The sequence below is a fragment of the Lemur catta genome, unplaced genomic scaffold (assembly GCF_020740605.2).
Source record: "Lemur catta isolate mLemCat1 unplaced genomic scaffold, mLemCat1.pri scaffold_183_ctg1, whole genome shotgun sequence".
NCBI lineage: Eukaryota > Metazoa > Chordata > Mammalia > Primates > Lemuridae > Lemur > Lemur catta.
The window spans coordinates 1-16,413 of NW_025423800.1; the positions used below are offsets into that span (position 1 = coordinate 1).

Consider the following 16,413-nt stretch of genomic DNA (forward strand, 5'->3'; position numbering starts at 1 on the left):
CCTCACAGCGGCAAAACTGACTCGGGTCACTGTGGACAGCGGTAGGAAACAAAGGGAAATGGTGACAGCCGGGGCCGCCCCCAACTAGTTGGGATGTGTGGACACTCTTTCAAAAGACATCTCAACCCATCACCATGTATGCACTGTATTTGCACTGGATTCAAAGAAACTGAAGTGAGTGTATGTGTCTCAGGGAAACGCAGACATCGAGTACTTGCTGTTATCTCTAATACGGTTAAATGTTTAGATGGAATAATGTGGCTGTGATTACACTGAAAAAGGAAAGAAAGCCTCCACCTTTGATAGAAACATATTGACCCTTTATCGATGGAGGGATATTACTAAGGGGATCATGAACTTAAGGTAGGAGGGGTATAAAAGAAACAAGATCTGGCTGGCCAAGGGTTGGTGATTTCTTGAGTCAGGGTAGTGAGTATGTATTCTACTATTCTGTCTGGTTTTGTTTCTATTTCAAATTTCCCATAATAAAAAGTGTCAAAAGATACCACGAAGAGGGTAAAAAACAAGCCGCAAACAGGACAAGGCATCTGTAGCGCATATACTTGGCAAGATATTACTATTACAGAATATCTATGTGTAATATGCTTCATACGCATTTGGCACTGTATCCTCACTATTAATCAGGGAAATAGGAAATAAACATTGAAGCAAGGTGTAGTTTCAAACTCACCAGATTGAGGAAACTTAAAAAACCGATCGCTGTGTTGGCTGGGAGGAAAACTCTTACCCACACCCTGCTGATACGGGAGGTGAAGTGATAGAACCATTTGGAAAACAATGTAGCATAAATGGATATGAATCCACACTGGCGTCATTCAGGAGCAAGCGTATTCTCTGAGGAGCACGTACCAGAGAGAAGATAGGGCACGTGTGACCAGGAATCGTCTAGGGTAATACTCACGGGAGCCCTGTGTACACGGACCTAGTCAAAGATCGGATAAAGATATTTCAATTGCTTCGTGCAGTGCCATTCTATAGCAGTGCTGATGAACTGCAGCTTCCTGTGTCAGCAAGGAGTATTCCCCAAACAGAAGGTTTCCCCTGGCACACAAGTTACCCAGAATGCATCCACAATGGTTCCACATGTATTATATAAACTGTGAAAATAACAAACTACCTCAATGAGACAGTCCTATAACAGAGAGCAAAAACTTTAAAAGGAAAAGCAAGCAAAATGCTGACAGTCGAGATGGGATTTGTTGGGGAGAAGTGTTTCTTTGGTTGCATGCCTTCAGGAAAAGATACACAGCGGCTTGCGACCTATGAATAAACTCCCAGTTTTATAAGGTGAGTGGTAGAGTTTTGGTACAGTTAACTCGATTTAATCTAATAATAATAATAATTATTATTATTATTATTATTATTATTATTATTCAACATGTCCATTTCCCTAATTAAAAGAAAAGGAGAAAGAAACAGATTGTAAGTTTCTAGTTATAAACCCTGTTTAAATTTGATTATTTATTAATTTGGGGGAAATGATTAGTTTGGGGGCTCTGTGTCCATCTATCGAGGAATACAGTATAGCCTCTCCATCGATTTGGGCCATCATTTATGTTTGTTACTAAGTTTTCCATCTAAGTTGGCACGTTTTTCCCGTAGGTGCTGTGTAGATTCTCTGTGACTTTGACTGTGATCCTTTTTAAAAATTGCATTCATTATTGTGTATTTGCTAGGAAATAAGAAATATCGAAACTATCGATTGAACGTTGATTTCATGTAGAGCTGTCTTGCGGGACTCACCTAGGCTTTCTACAGGTCTCCCATGCCTAGGGGCAAACAGTGTATTTTGAGAACCGTAGGAGGTGAGGACAATGAACGAGGTGATTTTTCCTTTCCCACCTATTATTAGTGTTTTCCCTTGTTTTAGTGTGTATTTTAGAGCGTCTGTTGCAGTATTGACCAGAAGAATCTCATTATCAACACCCTGGTCTTGCTCGTGACTTTCCAAAGAATGTTTTTACTTCTGAATCCTTAAGACTATTTTCTAAGGATTTAGACTTTTGAAAAGAGTTTCCAGATGTCTTCTCTTCTGGATTCTTAAATTATTTTATCGTGAACGAATGGCCAACTGTTCAGATTCTATTCTTCTGCATATATGGATAGGATCAAATTTCTCCTCTCATAGGGTAACGTGGTCGTCTACTTGGACAACCTTAGAATTTGTCCTGAATTCAGAGCCGGTCCGTCAGAAGTTCCGGAGGCCCGGACCTGCGGCAGGTGTCTGAGGGGCGACAGCCTCGGGGACTGAGCCTCCACATGTCAAACCTGACCCTCTCTCCAGGGGCCACGGGACAGGGTCCGGGCCAGCCGGGGGCGGGAGCCGGGGCGGGCGCGGAGGGCGGAGGGGCCCCGGGCCACCCCACCCCACCCCACCCCCGTTTCCAGCCCAGGGGGGTGGGACAGAAAAAGAGGCACAGCAAAAAGCCTAGGGCACCCGGTATTCCCAGGCGGTCTCCCATGCAAGTACTAACCGGGCCCGACCCTGCTTAGCTCCCGAGATCAGAGGGAATCGGGCGGGCGGGCGCGTTGCGTTCGGGGTGGTATGGCCACAGAGGCCGGCGGCCGCCCCCGGACGCCTCAAGAGGCCGAGCTGCTGCTACGCGTCCCTCCCTGCCCAGTCGGGTCCCTCCCGCCGCCCTGGCCCTTCGCTAGCCCACCTGCCCCTATGGGGGGGCGGGCGCAGGCGGAGCCTGACGGGTCTCGCGCGCACCCCCCTGCCCCACCCGAACCGCGGACGCACCGCCGTCGCACATCCCAAGGAGCAGACCCACGGGCACGCGCGCAGGGACAGACTTCCACGCGTGGGGGCGGAGGGCCAGAGCCCGAGAGTGCGCGCGAGAGGGCCCTCCGCCGCCTCGCGCCAGGGCACGGCGGGGAGGGGCTTGCGGGCAGGGCCAGGACAAGGAGGCAGGGCCGTGGCTGCCGCTGGTCCTTCACCCGGAGGTCCTGAAGACGTGCAGTGTCCCCCCCACCGCGCCACCCCACCCCCGTCTGGGGAGGACCGTTCTGCCCCGATTCCCGTCAGGGCCTGCGTGTGGCAGCAGGCCCCGCGCGGGGGCGGGGCCGGGGGCGGGGGGCGGGGGGGCCAGAGCCGGCTATCCTGTTGCACCGTGGGGTGGGGTTTGGGGTGGGTTGCCACGGGTCGGGGGGCCGGTGGGTCGTTTGGGTTTGGGTGGGAGTGCTCCGCGTGTGTCCTCTCTGCCCGGGTGGCCGGCGACTTGCCCTGTGCGGTGCGCCGGTGTGTCTCTCGGGAGCCCCGGCGGCGGCGAGGAGCCCGCCCGGCGTGAGGCCCGGGCCCGAGGCCCGGGTGTGCGGCGGAGAGGAAGTCCACGGTGGGCTGGGGGTCCGGGGGCCCAGGGCACGGTTTGCCGCCGTGGGCTGTCCCGCGCCGGGTGCAGGGGATGTCCCGGAGTGCGGGGCGGGGCCGGAGAAGAGACCCAGCGGCACTTAGGGATCCCGCCGCCCGGCCCGGCCCCGTGTGGGGCCCAGGGCTGGGGCTCGGCTGCCGGCCGAACGGAAGGGCTGGGACGCTCTGCTGCTGCCGCTGCCGCCGCCGCCGCCGCCGCCGCCGCCGCCGCCGCCTGGCGGTGCTGCTGCAGCGGGGGAGAGGGGAGGAAGGCCCGGGCGGGGGCAGCGGGCCGCGCCGGGGGGCCGGGGGCCGAGCGCGAAAGGGGGGCGGGCGCGGAGCGCGGGGGGCCCCCCACCCCCCCCCGACCCCCCACGGGCCGGCGGGCGGGACAAAAGAAGAGGCAAAAGCCTACAGCACCCGGTATTCCCAGGCGGTCTCCCATCCAAGTACTAACCAGGCCCGACCCTGCTTAGCTTCCGAGATCAGACGAGATCGGGCGCGTTCAGGGTGGTATGGCCGTAGACGGCGGCGGCCGGCCCCGGACGCCTCAAGAGGCCGAGCTGCTGCGACGTGGCCCTCCGGGCCCAGCGCCCCGACCCCCACCCCCGACACCCCCCGCGCCGTCCTGCAGCCCCGTAGCCTTCAAAGCCTTGCTCGGCAGCTGCTACACAGCACAGAAGCAACACTTTGCCGCAGACACATATACAAATCACAGCAAAAATCAAAGACTCAATAGGACATCTCTTCAAAGCACGGAGGACACAAACGGGAGGACAACGTGTGACTTGTCAGATTCTACAGACGGCAGGAGCCCACATGAAGGCTCAGGGAAATATTCCAAAGGAGTGGGACATGGCTCCGAGCTCCCCGGACATGAGCAGACTGGCTTCGGCTGACAGCAGCTCTTAGATTGTCACAGTGGAGCCAGGAAAGTAGAAAGTTCCTTCCTCGCCTTTCCTGCTTGGCGCAGTAGCAAGTAGTCCACGGTGATACGGTGAATGGATACGATTATTGTGTGGCATCACGCAAAGAGCGAATGCTGTGGGTGTCTTTGAGAACTGGGAATTTGGGTGTGAGAGAAAGAGGTGAAATCGATAAAGTATAGAGTAAAAAGCCTCTAATTTCTCAGTTTCCATTTGGATTCTCAGTGTAAGCTCAATGTATTTTTCTTTAGTTTTTTAATCTAATTCTATTTTATTGTTTAGTTTTTAGTTGTTTCCCATGGAAAGTGCTGAGAAATAGGTGCAAACTCAACAGCAGTGCATTTCACCAGCATCTAGGTCGTGGTCTCCACAAACCATTGTTATTAAACGGTCCTAAGACTTACTGGAGACATAGGCTGACTTCAAGTCTGGGGCGGGAAATGGACGCTTCTTATGCTGGGAAGCGTGGATGCTATGACATCCAACAGGACGAGGGTCACGTCAAAAGACACAGGAACCAGAATGAGTAGACTCCCGTTTGCCAAACACAGGACAGTCTGATCACCAGTAAGTATAATAATTGCAAGATATCGAAACACATTAAATATGCTTAAATCCACGATTACACCCCTCACAGCGGCAAAACTGACTCGGGTCACTGTGGACAGCGGTAGGAAACAAAGGGAAATGGTGACAGCCGGGGCCGCCCCCAACTAGTTGGGATGTGTGGACACTCTTTCAAAAGACATCTCAACCCATCACCATGTATGCACTGTATTTGCACTGGATTCAAAGAAACTGAAGTGAGTGTATGTGTCTCAGGGAAACGCAGACATCGAGTACTTGCTGTTATCTCTAATACGGTTAAATGTTTAGATGGAATAATGTGGCTGTGATTACACTGAAAAAGGAAAGAAAGCCTCCACCTTTGATAGAAACATATTGACCCTTTATCGATGGAGGGATATTACTAAGGGGATCATGAACTTAAGGTAGGAGGGGTATAAAAGAAACAAGATCTGGCTGGCCAAGGGTTGGTGATTTCTTGAGTCAGGGTAGTGAGTATGTATTCTACTATTCTGTCTGTTTTTGTTTCTATTTCAAATTTCCCATAATAAAAAGTGTCAAAAGATACCACGAAGAGGGTAAAAAACAAGCCGCAAACAGGACAAGGCATCTGTAGCGCATATACTTGGCAAGATATTACTATTACAGAATATCTATGTGTAATATGCTTCATACGCATTTGGCACTGTATCCTCACTATTAATCAGGGAAATAGGAAATAAACATTGAAGCAAGGTGTAGTTTCAAACTCACCAGATTGAGGAAACTTAAAAAACCGATCGCTGTGTTGGCTGGGAGGAAAACTCTTACCCACACCCTGCTGATACGGGAGGTGAAGTGATAGAACCATTTGGAAAACAATGTAGCATAAATGGATATGAATCCACACTGGCGTCATTCAGGAGCAAGCGTATTCTCTGAGGAGCACGTACCAGAGAGAAGATAGGGCACGTGTGACCAGGAATCGTCTAGGGTAATACTCACGGGAGCCCTGTGTACACGGACCTAGTCAAAGATCGGATAAAGATATTTCGATTGCTTCGTGCAGTGCCATTCTATAGCAGTGCTGATGAACTGCAGCTTCCTGTGTCAGCAAGGAGTATTCCCCAAACAGAAGGTTTCCCCTGGCACACAAGTTACCCAGAATGCATCCACAATGGTTCCACATGTATTATATAAACTGTGAAAATAACAAACTACCTCAATGAGACAGTCCTATAACAGAGAGCAAAAACTTTAAAAGGAAAAGCAAGCAAAATGCTGACAGTCGAGATGGGATTTGTTGGGGAGAAGTGTTTCTTTGGTTGCATGCCTTCAGGAAAAGATACACAGCGGCTTGCGACCTATGAATAAACTCCCAGTTTTATAAGGTGAGTGGTAGAGTTTTGGTACAGTTAACTCGATTTAATCTAATAATAATAATAATTATTATTATTATTATTATTATTATTCTTCAACATGTCCATTTCCCTAATTAAAAGAAAAGGAGAAAGAAACAGATTGTAAGTTTCTAGTTATAAACCCTGTTTAAATTTGATTATTTATTAATTTGGGGGAAATGATTAGTTTGGGGGCTCTGTGTCCTTCTATCGAGGAATACAGTATAGCCTCTCCATCGATTTGGGCCATCATTTATGTTTGTTACTAAGTTTTCCATCTAAGTTGGCACGTTTTTCCCGTAGGTGCTGTGTAGATTCTCTGTGACTTTGACTGTGATCCTTTTTAAAAATTGCATTCATTATTGTGTATTTGCTAGGAAATAAGAAATATCGAAACTATCGATTGAACGTTGATTTCATGTAGAGCTGTCTTGCGGGACTCACCTAGGCTTTCTACAGGTCTCCCATGCCTAGGGGCAAACAGTGTATTTTGAGAACCGTAGGAGGTGAGGACAATGAACGAGGTGATTTTTCCTTTCCCACCTATTATTAGTGTTTTCCCTTGTTTTAGTGTGTATTTTAGAGCGTCTGTTGCAGTATTGACCAGAAGAATCTCATTATCAACACCCTGGTCTTGCTCGTGACTTTCCAAAGAATGTTTTTACTTCTGAATCCTTAAGACTATTTTCTAAGGATTTAGACTTTTGAAAAGAGTTTCCAGATGTCTTCTCTTCTGGATTCTTAAATTATTTTATCGTGAACGAATGGCCAACTGTTCAGATTCTATTCTTCTGCATATATGGATAGGATCAAATTTCTCCTCTCATAGGGTAACGTGGTCGTCTACTTGGACAACCTTAGAATTTGTCCTGAATTCAGAGCCGGTCCGTCAGAAGTTCCGGAGGCCCGGACCTGCGGCAGGTGTCTGAGGGGCGACAGCCTCGGGGACTGAGCCTCCACATGTCAAACCTGACCCTCTCTCCAGGGGCCACGGGACAGGGTCCGGGCCGGCCGGGGGCGGGAGCCGGGGCGGGCGCGGAGGGCGGAGGGGCCCCGGGCCACCCCACCCCACCCCACCCCCGTTTCCAGCCCAGGGGGGTGGGACAGAAAAAGAGGCACAGCAAAAAGCCTAGGGCACCCGGTATTCCCAGGCGGTCTCCCATGCAAGTACTAACCGGGCCCGACCCTGCTTAGCTCCCGAGATCAGAGGGAATCGGGCGGGCGGGCGCGTTGCGTTCGGGGTGGTATGGCCACAGAGGCCGGCGGCCGCCCCCGGACGCCTCAAGAGGCCGAGCTGCTGCTACGCGTCCCTCCCTGCCCAGTCGGGTCCCTCCCGCCGCCCTGGCCCTTCGCTAGCCCACCTGCCCCTATGGGGGGGCGGGCGCAGGCGGAGCCTGACGGGTCTCGCGCGCACCCCCCTGCCCCACCCGAACCGCGGAGGCACCGCCGTCGCACATCCCAAGGAGCAGACCCACGGGCACGCGCGCAGGGACAGACTTCCACGCGTGGGGGCGGAGGGCCAGAGCCCGAGAGTGCGCGCGAGAGGGCCCTCCGCCGCCTCGCGCCAGGGCACGGCGGGGAGGGGCTTGCGGGCAGGGCCAGGACAAGGAGGCAGGGCCGTGGCTGCCGCTGGTCCTTCACCCGGAGGTCCTGAAGACGTGCAGTGTCCCCCCCACCGCGCCACCCCACCCCCGTCTGGGGAGGACCGTTCTGCCCCGATTCCCGTCAGGGCCTGCGTGTGGCAGCAGGCCCCGCGCGGGGGCGGGGCCGGGGGCGGGGGGCGGGGGGGCCAGAGCCGGCTATCCTGTTGCACCGTGGGGTGGGGTTTGGGGTGGGTTGCCACGGGTCGGGGGGCCGGTGGGTCGTTTGGGTTTGGGTGGGAGTGCTCCGCGTGTGTCCTCTCTGCCCGGGTGGCCGGCGACTTGCCCTGTGCGGTGCGCCGGTGTGTCTCTCGGGAGCCCCGGCGGCGGCGAGGAGCCCGCCCGGCGTGAGGCCCGGGCCCGAGGCCCGGGTGTGCGGCGGAGAGGAAGTCCACGGTGGGCTGGGGGTCCGGGGGCCCAGGGCACGGTTTGCCGCCGTGGGCTGTCCCGCGCCGGGTGCAGGGGATGTCCCGGAGTGCGGGGCGGGGCCGGAGAAGAGACCCAGCGGCACTTAGGGATCCCGCCGCCCGGCCCGGCCCCGTGTGGGGCCCAGGGCTGGGGCTCGGCTGCCGGCCGAACGGAAGGGCTGGGACGCTCTGCTGCTGCCGCTGCCGCCGCCGCCGCCGCCGCCGCCGCCGCCGCCGCCTGGCGGTGCTGCTGCAGCGGGGGAGAGGGGAGGAAGGCCCGGGCGGGGGCAGCGGGCCGCGCCGGGGGGCCGGGGGCCGAGCGCGAAAGGGGGGGCGGGCGCGGAGCGCGGGGGGCCCCCCACCCCCCCCCGACCCCCCCACGGGCCGGCGGGCGGGACAAAAGAAGAGGCAAAAGCCTACAGCACCCGGTATTCCCAGGCGGTCTCCCATCCAAGTACTAACCAGGCCCGACCCTGCTTAGCTTCCGAGATCAGACGAGATCGGGCGCGTTCAGGGTGGTATGGCCGTAGACGGCGGCGGCCGGCCCCGGACGCCTCAAGAGGCCGAGCTGCTGCGACGTGGCCCTCCGGGCCCAGCGCCCCGACCCCCACCCCCGACACCCCCGCGCCGTCCTGCAGCCCCGTAGCCTTCAAAGCCTTGCTCGGCAGCTGCTACACAGCACAGAAGCAACACTTTGCCGCAGACACATATACAAATCACAGCAAAAATCAAAGACTCAATAGGACATCTCTTCAAAGCACGGAGGACACAAACGGGAGGACAACGTGTGACTTGTCAGATTCTACAGACGGCAGGAGCCCACATGAAGGCTCAGGGAAATATTCCAAAGGAGTGGGACATGGCTCCGAGCTCCCCGGACATGAGCAGACTGGCTTCGGCTGACAGCAGCTCTTAGATTGTCACAGTGGAGCCAGGAAAGTAGAAAGTTCCTTCCTCGCCTTTCCTGCTTGGCGCAGTAGCAAGTAGTCCACGGTGATACGGTGAATGGATACGATTATTCTGTGGCATCACGCAAAGAGCGAATGCTGTGGGTGTCTTTGAGAACTGGGAATTTGGGTGTGAGAGAAAGAGGTGAAATCGATAAAGTATAGAGTAAAAAGCCTCTAATTTCTCAGTTTCCATTTGGATTCTCAGTGTAAGCTCAATGTATTTTTCTTTAGTTTTTTAATCTAATTCTATTTTATTGTTTAGTTTTTAGTTGTTTCCCATGGAAAGTGCTGAGAAATAGGTGCAAACTCAACAGCAGTGCATTTCACCAGCATCTAGGTCGTGGTCTCCACAAACCATTGTTATTAAACGGTCCTAAGACTTACTGGAGACATAGGCTGACTTCAAGTCTGGGGCGGGAAATGGACGCTTCTTATGCTGGGAAGCGTGGATGCTATGACATCCAACAGGACGAGGGTCACGTCAAAAGACACAGGAACCAGAATGAGTAGACTCCCGTTTGCCAAACACAGGACAGTCTGATCACCAGTAAGTATAATAATTGCAAGATATCGAAACACATTAAATATGCTTAAATCCACGATTACACCCCTCACAGCGGCAAAACTGACTCGGGTCACTGTGGACAGCGGTAGGAAACAAAGGGAAATGGTGACAGCCGGGGCCGCCCCCAACTAGTTGGGATGTGTGGACACTCTTTCAAAAGACATCTCAACCCATCACCATGTATGCACTGTATTTGCACTGGATTCAAAGAAACTGAAGTGAGTGTATGTGTCTCAGGGAAACGCAGACATCGAGTACTTGCTGTTATCTCTAATACGGTTAAATGTTTAGATGGAATAATGTGGCTGTGATTACACTGAAAAAGGAAAGAAAGCCTCCACCTTTGATAGAAACATATTGACCCTTTATCGATGGAGGGATATTACTAAGGGGATCATGAACTTAAGGTAGGAGGGGTATAAAAGAAACAAGATCTGGCTGGCCAAGGGTTGGTGATTTCTTGAGTCAGGGTAGTGAGTATGTATTCTACTATTCTGTCTGGTTTTGTTTCTATTTCAAATTTCCCATAATAAAAAGTGTCAAAAGATACCACGAAGAGGGTAAAAAACAAGCCGCAAACAGGACAAGGCATCTGTAGCGCATATACTTGGCAAGATATTACTATTACAGAATATCTATGTGTAATATGCTTCATACGCATTTGGCACTGTATCCTCACTATTAATCAGGGAAATAGGAAATAAACATTGAAGCAAGGTGTAGTTTCAAACTCACCAGATTGAGGAAACTTAAAAAACCGATCGCTGTGTTGGCTGGGAGGAAAACTCTTACCCACACCCTGCTGATACGGGAGGTGAAGTGATAGAACCATTTGGAAAACAATGTAGCATAAATGGATATGAATCCACACTGGCGTCATTCAGGAGCAAGCGTATTCTCTGAGGAGCACGTACCAGAGAGAAGATAGGGCACGTGTGACCAGGAATCGTCTAGGGTAATACTCACGGGAGCCCTGTGTACACGGACCTAGTCAAAGATCGGATAAAGATATTTCAATTGCTTCGTGCAGTGCCATTCTATAGCAGTGCTGATGAACTGCAGCTTCCTGTGTCAGCAAGGAGTATTCCCCAAACAGAAGGTTTCCCCTGGCACACAAGTTACCCAGAATGCATCCACAATGGTTCCACATGTATTATATAAACTGTGAAAATAACAAACTACCTCAATGAGACAGTCCTATAACAGAGAGCAAAAACTTTAAAAGGAAAAGCAAGCAAAATGCTGACAGTCGAGATGGGATTTGTTGGGGAGAAGTGTTTCTTTGGTTGCATGCCTTCAGGAAAAGATACACAGCGGCTTGCGACCTATGAATAAACTCCCAGTTTTATAAGGTGAGTGGTAGAGTTTTGGTACAGTTAACTCGATTTAATCTAATAATAATAATAATTATTATTATTATTATTATTATTATTATTATTCAACATGTCCATTTCCCTAATTAAAAGAAAAGGAGAAAGAAACAGATTGTAAGTTTCTAGTTATAAACCCTGTTTAAATTTGATTATTTATTAATTTGGGGGAAATGATTAGTTTGGGGGCTCTGTGTCCATCTATCGAGGAATACAGTATAGCCTCTCCATCGATTTGGGCCATCATTTATGTTTGTTACTAAGTTTTCCATCTAAGTTGGCACGTTTTTCCCGTAGGTGCTGTGTAGATTCTCTGTGACTTTGACTGTGATCCTTTTTAAAAATTGCATTCATTATTGTGTATTTGCTAGGAAATAAGAAATATCGAAACTATCGATTGAACGTTGATTTCATGTAGAGCTGTCTTGCGGGACTCACCTAGGCTTTCTACAGGTCTCCCATGCCTAGGGGCAAACAGTGTATTTTGAGAACCGTAGGAGGTGAGGACAATGAACGAGGTGATTTTTCCTTTCCCACCTATTATTAGTGTTTTCCCTTGTTTTAGTGTGTATTTTAGAGCGTCTGTTGCAGTATTGACCAGAAGAATCTCATTATCAACACCCTGGTCTTGCTCGTGACTTTCCAAAGAATGTTTTTACTTCTGAATCCTTAAGACTATTTTCTAAGGATTTAGACTTTTGAAAAGAGTTTCCAGATGTCTTCTCTTCTGGATTCTTAAATTATTTTATCGTGAACGAATGGCCAACTGTTCAGATTCTATTCTTCTGCATATATGGATAGGATCAAATTTCTCCTCTCATAGGGTAACGTGGTCGTCTACTTGGACAACCTTAGAATTTGTCCTGAATTCAGAGCCGGTCCGTCAGAAGTTCCGGAGGCCCGGACCTGCGGCAGGTGTCTGAGGGGCGACAGCCTCGGGGACTGAGCCTCCACATGTCAAACCTGACCCTCTCTCCAGGGGCCACGGGACAGGGTCCGGGCCGGCCGGGGGCGGGAGCCGGGGCGGGCGCGGAGGGCGGAGGGGCCCCGGGCCACCCCACCCCACCCCACCCCCGTTTCCAGCCCAGGGGGGTGGGACAGAAAAAGAGGCACAGCAAAAAGCCTAGGGCACCCGGTATTCCCAGGCGGTCTCCCATGCAAGTACTAACCGGGCCCGACCCTGCTTAGCTCCCGAGATCAGAGGGAATCGGGCGGGCGGGCGCGTTGCGTTCGGGGTGGTATGGCCACAGAGGCCGGCGGCCGCCCCCGGACGCCTCAAGAGGCCGAGCTGCTGCTACGCGTCCCTCCCTGCCCAGTCGGGTCCCTCCCGCCGCCCTGGCCCTTCGCTAGCCCACCTGCCCCTATGGGGGGGCGGGCGCAGGCGGAGCCTGACGGGTCTCGCGCGCACCCCCCTGCCCCACCCGAACCGCGGACGCACCGCCGTCGCACATCCCAAGGAGCAGACCCACGGGCACGCGCGCAGGGACAGACTTCCACGCGTGGGGGCGGAGGGCCAGAGCCCGAGAGTGCGCGCGAGAGGGCCCTCCGCCGCCTCGCGCCAGGGCACGGCGGGGAGGGGCTTGCGGGCAGGGCCAGGACAAGGAGGCAGGGCCGTGGCTGCCGCTGGTCCTTCACCCGGAGGTCCTGAAGACGTGCAGTGTCCCCCCCACCGCGCCACCCCACCCCCGTCTGGGGAGGACCGTTCTGCCCCGATTCCCGTCAGGGCCTGCGTGTGGCAGCAGGCCCCGCGCGGGGGCGGGGCCGGGGGCGGGGGGCGGGGGGGCCAGAGCCGGCTATCCTGTTGCACCGTGGGGTGGGGTTTGGGGTGGGTTGCCACGGGTCGGGGGGCCGGTGGGTCGTTTGGGTTTGGGTGGGAGTGCTCCGCGTGTGTCCTCTCTGCCCGGGTGGCCGGCGACTTGCCCTGTGCGGTGCGCCGGTGTGTCTCTCGGGAGCCCCGGCGGCGGCGAGGAGCCCGCCCGGCGTGAGGCCCGGGCCCGAGGCCCGGGTGTGCGGCGGAGAGGAAGTCCACGGTGGGCTGGGGGTCCGGGGGCCCAGGGCACGGTTTGCCGCCGTGGGCTGTCCCGCGCCGGGTGCAGGGGATGTCCCGGAGTGCGGGGCGGGGCCGGAGAAGAGACCCAGCGGCACTTAGGGATCCCGCCGCCCGGCCCGGCCCCGTGTGGGGCCCAGGGCTGGGGCTCGGCTGCCGGCCGAACGGAAGGGCTGGGACGCTCTGCTGCTGCCGCTGCCGCCGCCGCCGCCGCCGCCGCCGCCGCCGCCGCCTGGCGGTGCTGCTGCAGCGGGGGAGAGGGGAGGAAGGCCCGGGCGGGGGCAGCGGGCCGCGCCGGGGGGCCGGGGGCCGAGCGCGAAAGGGGGGCGGGCGCGGAGCGCGGGGGGCCCCCCACCCCCCCCGACCCCCCACGGGCCGGCGGGCGGGACAAAAGAAGAGGCAAAAGCCTACAGCACCCGGTATTCCCAGGCGGTCTCCCATCCAAGTACTAACCAGGCCCGACCCTGCTTAGCTTCCGAGATCAGACGAGATCGGGCGCGTTCAGGGTGGTATGGCCGTAGACGGCGGCGGCCGGCCCCGGACGCCTCAAGAGGCCGAGCTGCTGCGACGTGGCCCTCCGGGCCCAGCGCCCCGACCCCCACCCCCGACACCCCCGCGCCGTCCTGCAGCCCCGTAGCCTTCAAAGCCTTGCTCGGCAGCTGCTACACAGCACAGAAGCAACACTTTGCCGCAGACACATATACAAATCACAGCAAAAATCAAAGACTCAATAGGACATCTCTTCAAAGCACGGAGGACACAAACGGGAGGACAACGTGTGACTTGTCAGATTCTACAGACGGCAGGAGCCCACATGAAGGCTCAGGGAAATATTCCAAAGGAGTGGGACATGGCTCCGAGCTCCCCGGACATGAGCAGACTGGCTTCGGCTGACAGCAGCTCTTAGATTGTCACAGTGGAGCCAGGAAAGTAGAAAGTTCCTTCCTCGCCTTTCCTGCTTGGCGCAGTAGCAAGTAGTCCACGGTGATACGGTGAATGGATACGATTATTCTGTGGCATCACGCAAAGAGCGAATGCTGTGGGTGTCTTTGAGAACTGGGAATTTGGGTGTGAGAGAAAGAGGTGAAATCGATAAAGTATAGAGTAAAAAGCCTCTAATTTCTCAGTTTCCATTTGGATTCTCAGTGTAAGCTCAATGTATTTTTCTTTAGTTTTTTAATCTAATTCTATTTTATTGTTTAGTTTTTAGTTGTTTCCCATGGAAAGTGCTGAGAAATAGGTGCAAACTCAACAGCAGTGCATTTCACCAGCATCTAGGTCGTGGTCTCCACAAACCATTGTTATTAAACGGTCCTAAGACTTACTGGAGACATAGGCTGACTTCAAGTCTGGGGCGGGAAATGGACGCTTCTTATGCTGGGAAGCGTGGATGCTATGACATCCAACAGGACGAGGGTCACGTCAAAAGACACAGGAACCAGAATGAGTAGACTCCCGTTTGCCAAACACAGGACAGTCTGATCACCAGTAAGTATAATAATTGCAAGATATCGAAACACATTAAATATGCTTAAATCCACGATTACACCCCTCACAGCGGCAAAACTGACTCGGGTCACTGTGGACAGCGGTAGGAAACAAAGGGAAATGGTGACAGCCGGGGCCGCCCCCAACTAGTTGGGATGTGTGGACACTCTTTCAAAAGACATCTCAACCCATCACCATGTATGCACTGTATTTGCACTGGATTCAAAGAAACTGAAGTGAGTGTATGTGTCTCAGGGAAACGCAGACATCGAGTACTTGCTGTTATCTCTAATACGGTTAAATGTTTAGATGGAATAATGTGGCTGTGATTACACTGAAAAAGGAAAGAAAGCCTCCACCTTTGATAGAAACATATTGACCCTTTATCGATGGAGGGATATTACTAAGGGGATCATGAACTTAAGGTAGGAGGGGTATAAAAGAAACAAGATCTGGCTGGCCAAGGGTTGGTGATTTCTTGAGTCAGGGTAGTGAGTATGTATTCTACTATTCTGTCTGTTTTTGTTTCTATTTCAAATTTCCCATAATAAAAAGTGTCAAAAGATACCACGAAGAGGGTAAAAAACAAGCCGCAAACAGGACAAGGCATCTGTAGCGCATATACTTGGCAAGATATTACTATTACAGAATATCTATGTGTAATATGCTTCATACGCATTTGGCACTGTATCCTCACTATTAATCAGGGAAATAGGAAATAAACATTGAAGCAAGGTGTAGTTTCAAACTCACCAGATTGAGGAAACTTAAAAAACCGATCGCTGTGTTGGCTGGGAGGAAAACTCTTACCCACACCCTGCTGATACGGGAGGTGAAGTGATAGAACCATTTGGAAAACAATGTAGCATAAATGGATATGAATCCACACTGGCGTCATTCAGGAGCAAGCGTATTCTCTGAGGAGCACGTACCAGAGAGAAGATAGGGCACGTGTGACCAGGAATCGTCTAGGGTAATACTCACGGGAGCCCTGTGTACACGGACCTAGTCAAAGATCGGATAAAGATATTTCGATTGCTTCGTGCAGTGCCATTCTATAGCAGTGCTGATGAACTGCAGCTTCCTGTGTCAGCAAGGAGTATTCCCCAAACAGAAGGTTTCCCCTGGCACACAAGTTACCCAGAATGCATCCACAATGGTTCCACATGTATTATATAAACTGTGAAAATAACAAACTACCTCAATGAGACAGTCCTATAACAGAGAGCAAAAACTTTAAAAGGAAAAGCAAGCAAAATGCTGACAGTCGAGATGGGATTTGTTGGGGAGAAGTGTTTCTTTGGTTGCATGCCTTCAGGAAAAGATACACAGCGGCTTGCGACCTATGAATAAACTCCCAGTTTTATAAGGTGAGTGGTAGAGTTTTGGTACAGTTAACTCGATTTAATCTAATAATAATAATAATTATTATTATTATTATTATTATTATTCTTCAACATGTCCATTTCCCTAATTAAAAGAAAAGGAGAAAGAAACAGATTGTAAGTTTCTAGTTATAAACCCTGTTTAAATTTGATTATTTATTAATTTGGGGGAAATGATTAGTTTGGGGGCTCTGTGTCCATCTATCGAGGAATACAGTATAGCCTCTCCATCGATTTGGGCCATCATTTATGTTTGTTACTAAGTTTTCCATCTAAGTTGGCACGTTTTTCCCGTAGGTGCTGTGTAGATTCTCTGTGA

At 52.6% G+C, this 16,413-nt stretch overlaps 3 non-coding genes and 3 pseudogenes across 3 annotated transcripts; all 6 read right to left on the minus strand.

Moving 5' to 3' along the window:
* Window positions 1-2,446: 2,446 nt before the first annotated feature.
* LOC123629610 lies at window positions 2,447-2,578 on the minus strand (annotated as a pseudogene).
* A 1,200-nt stretch (window positions 2,579-3,778) lies between these two features.
* LOC123629607 lies at window positions 3,779-3,897 on the minus strand. Its single transcript, XR_006732129.1, has one exon. It is a non-coding gene; the product is annotated as a 5S ribosomal RNA (ribosomal RNA).
* Window positions 3,898-7,368: 3,471 nt separating this feature from the next.
* On the minus strand, window positions 7,369-7,500 carry LOC123629611 (annotated as a pseudogene).
* A 1,202-nt stretch (window positions 7,501-8,702) lies between these two features.
* On the minus strand, window positions 8,703-8,821 carry LOC123629618. The gene has a single exon (XR_006732132.1). It is a non-coding gene; the product is annotated as a 5S ribosomal RNA (ribosomal RNA).
* Window positions 8,822-12,294: 3,473 nt separating this feature from the next.
* LOC123629612 lies at window positions 12,295-12,426 on the minus strand (annotated as a pseudogene).
* Window positions 12,427-13,625: 1,199 nt separating this feature from the next.
* LOC123629619 lies at window positions 13,626-13,744 on the minus strand. Its single transcript, XR_006732133.1, has one exon. It is a non-coding gene; the product is annotated as a 5S ribosomal RNA (ribosomal RNA).
* Between the last annotated feature and the right edge of the window lie 2,669 nt (window positions 13,745-16,413).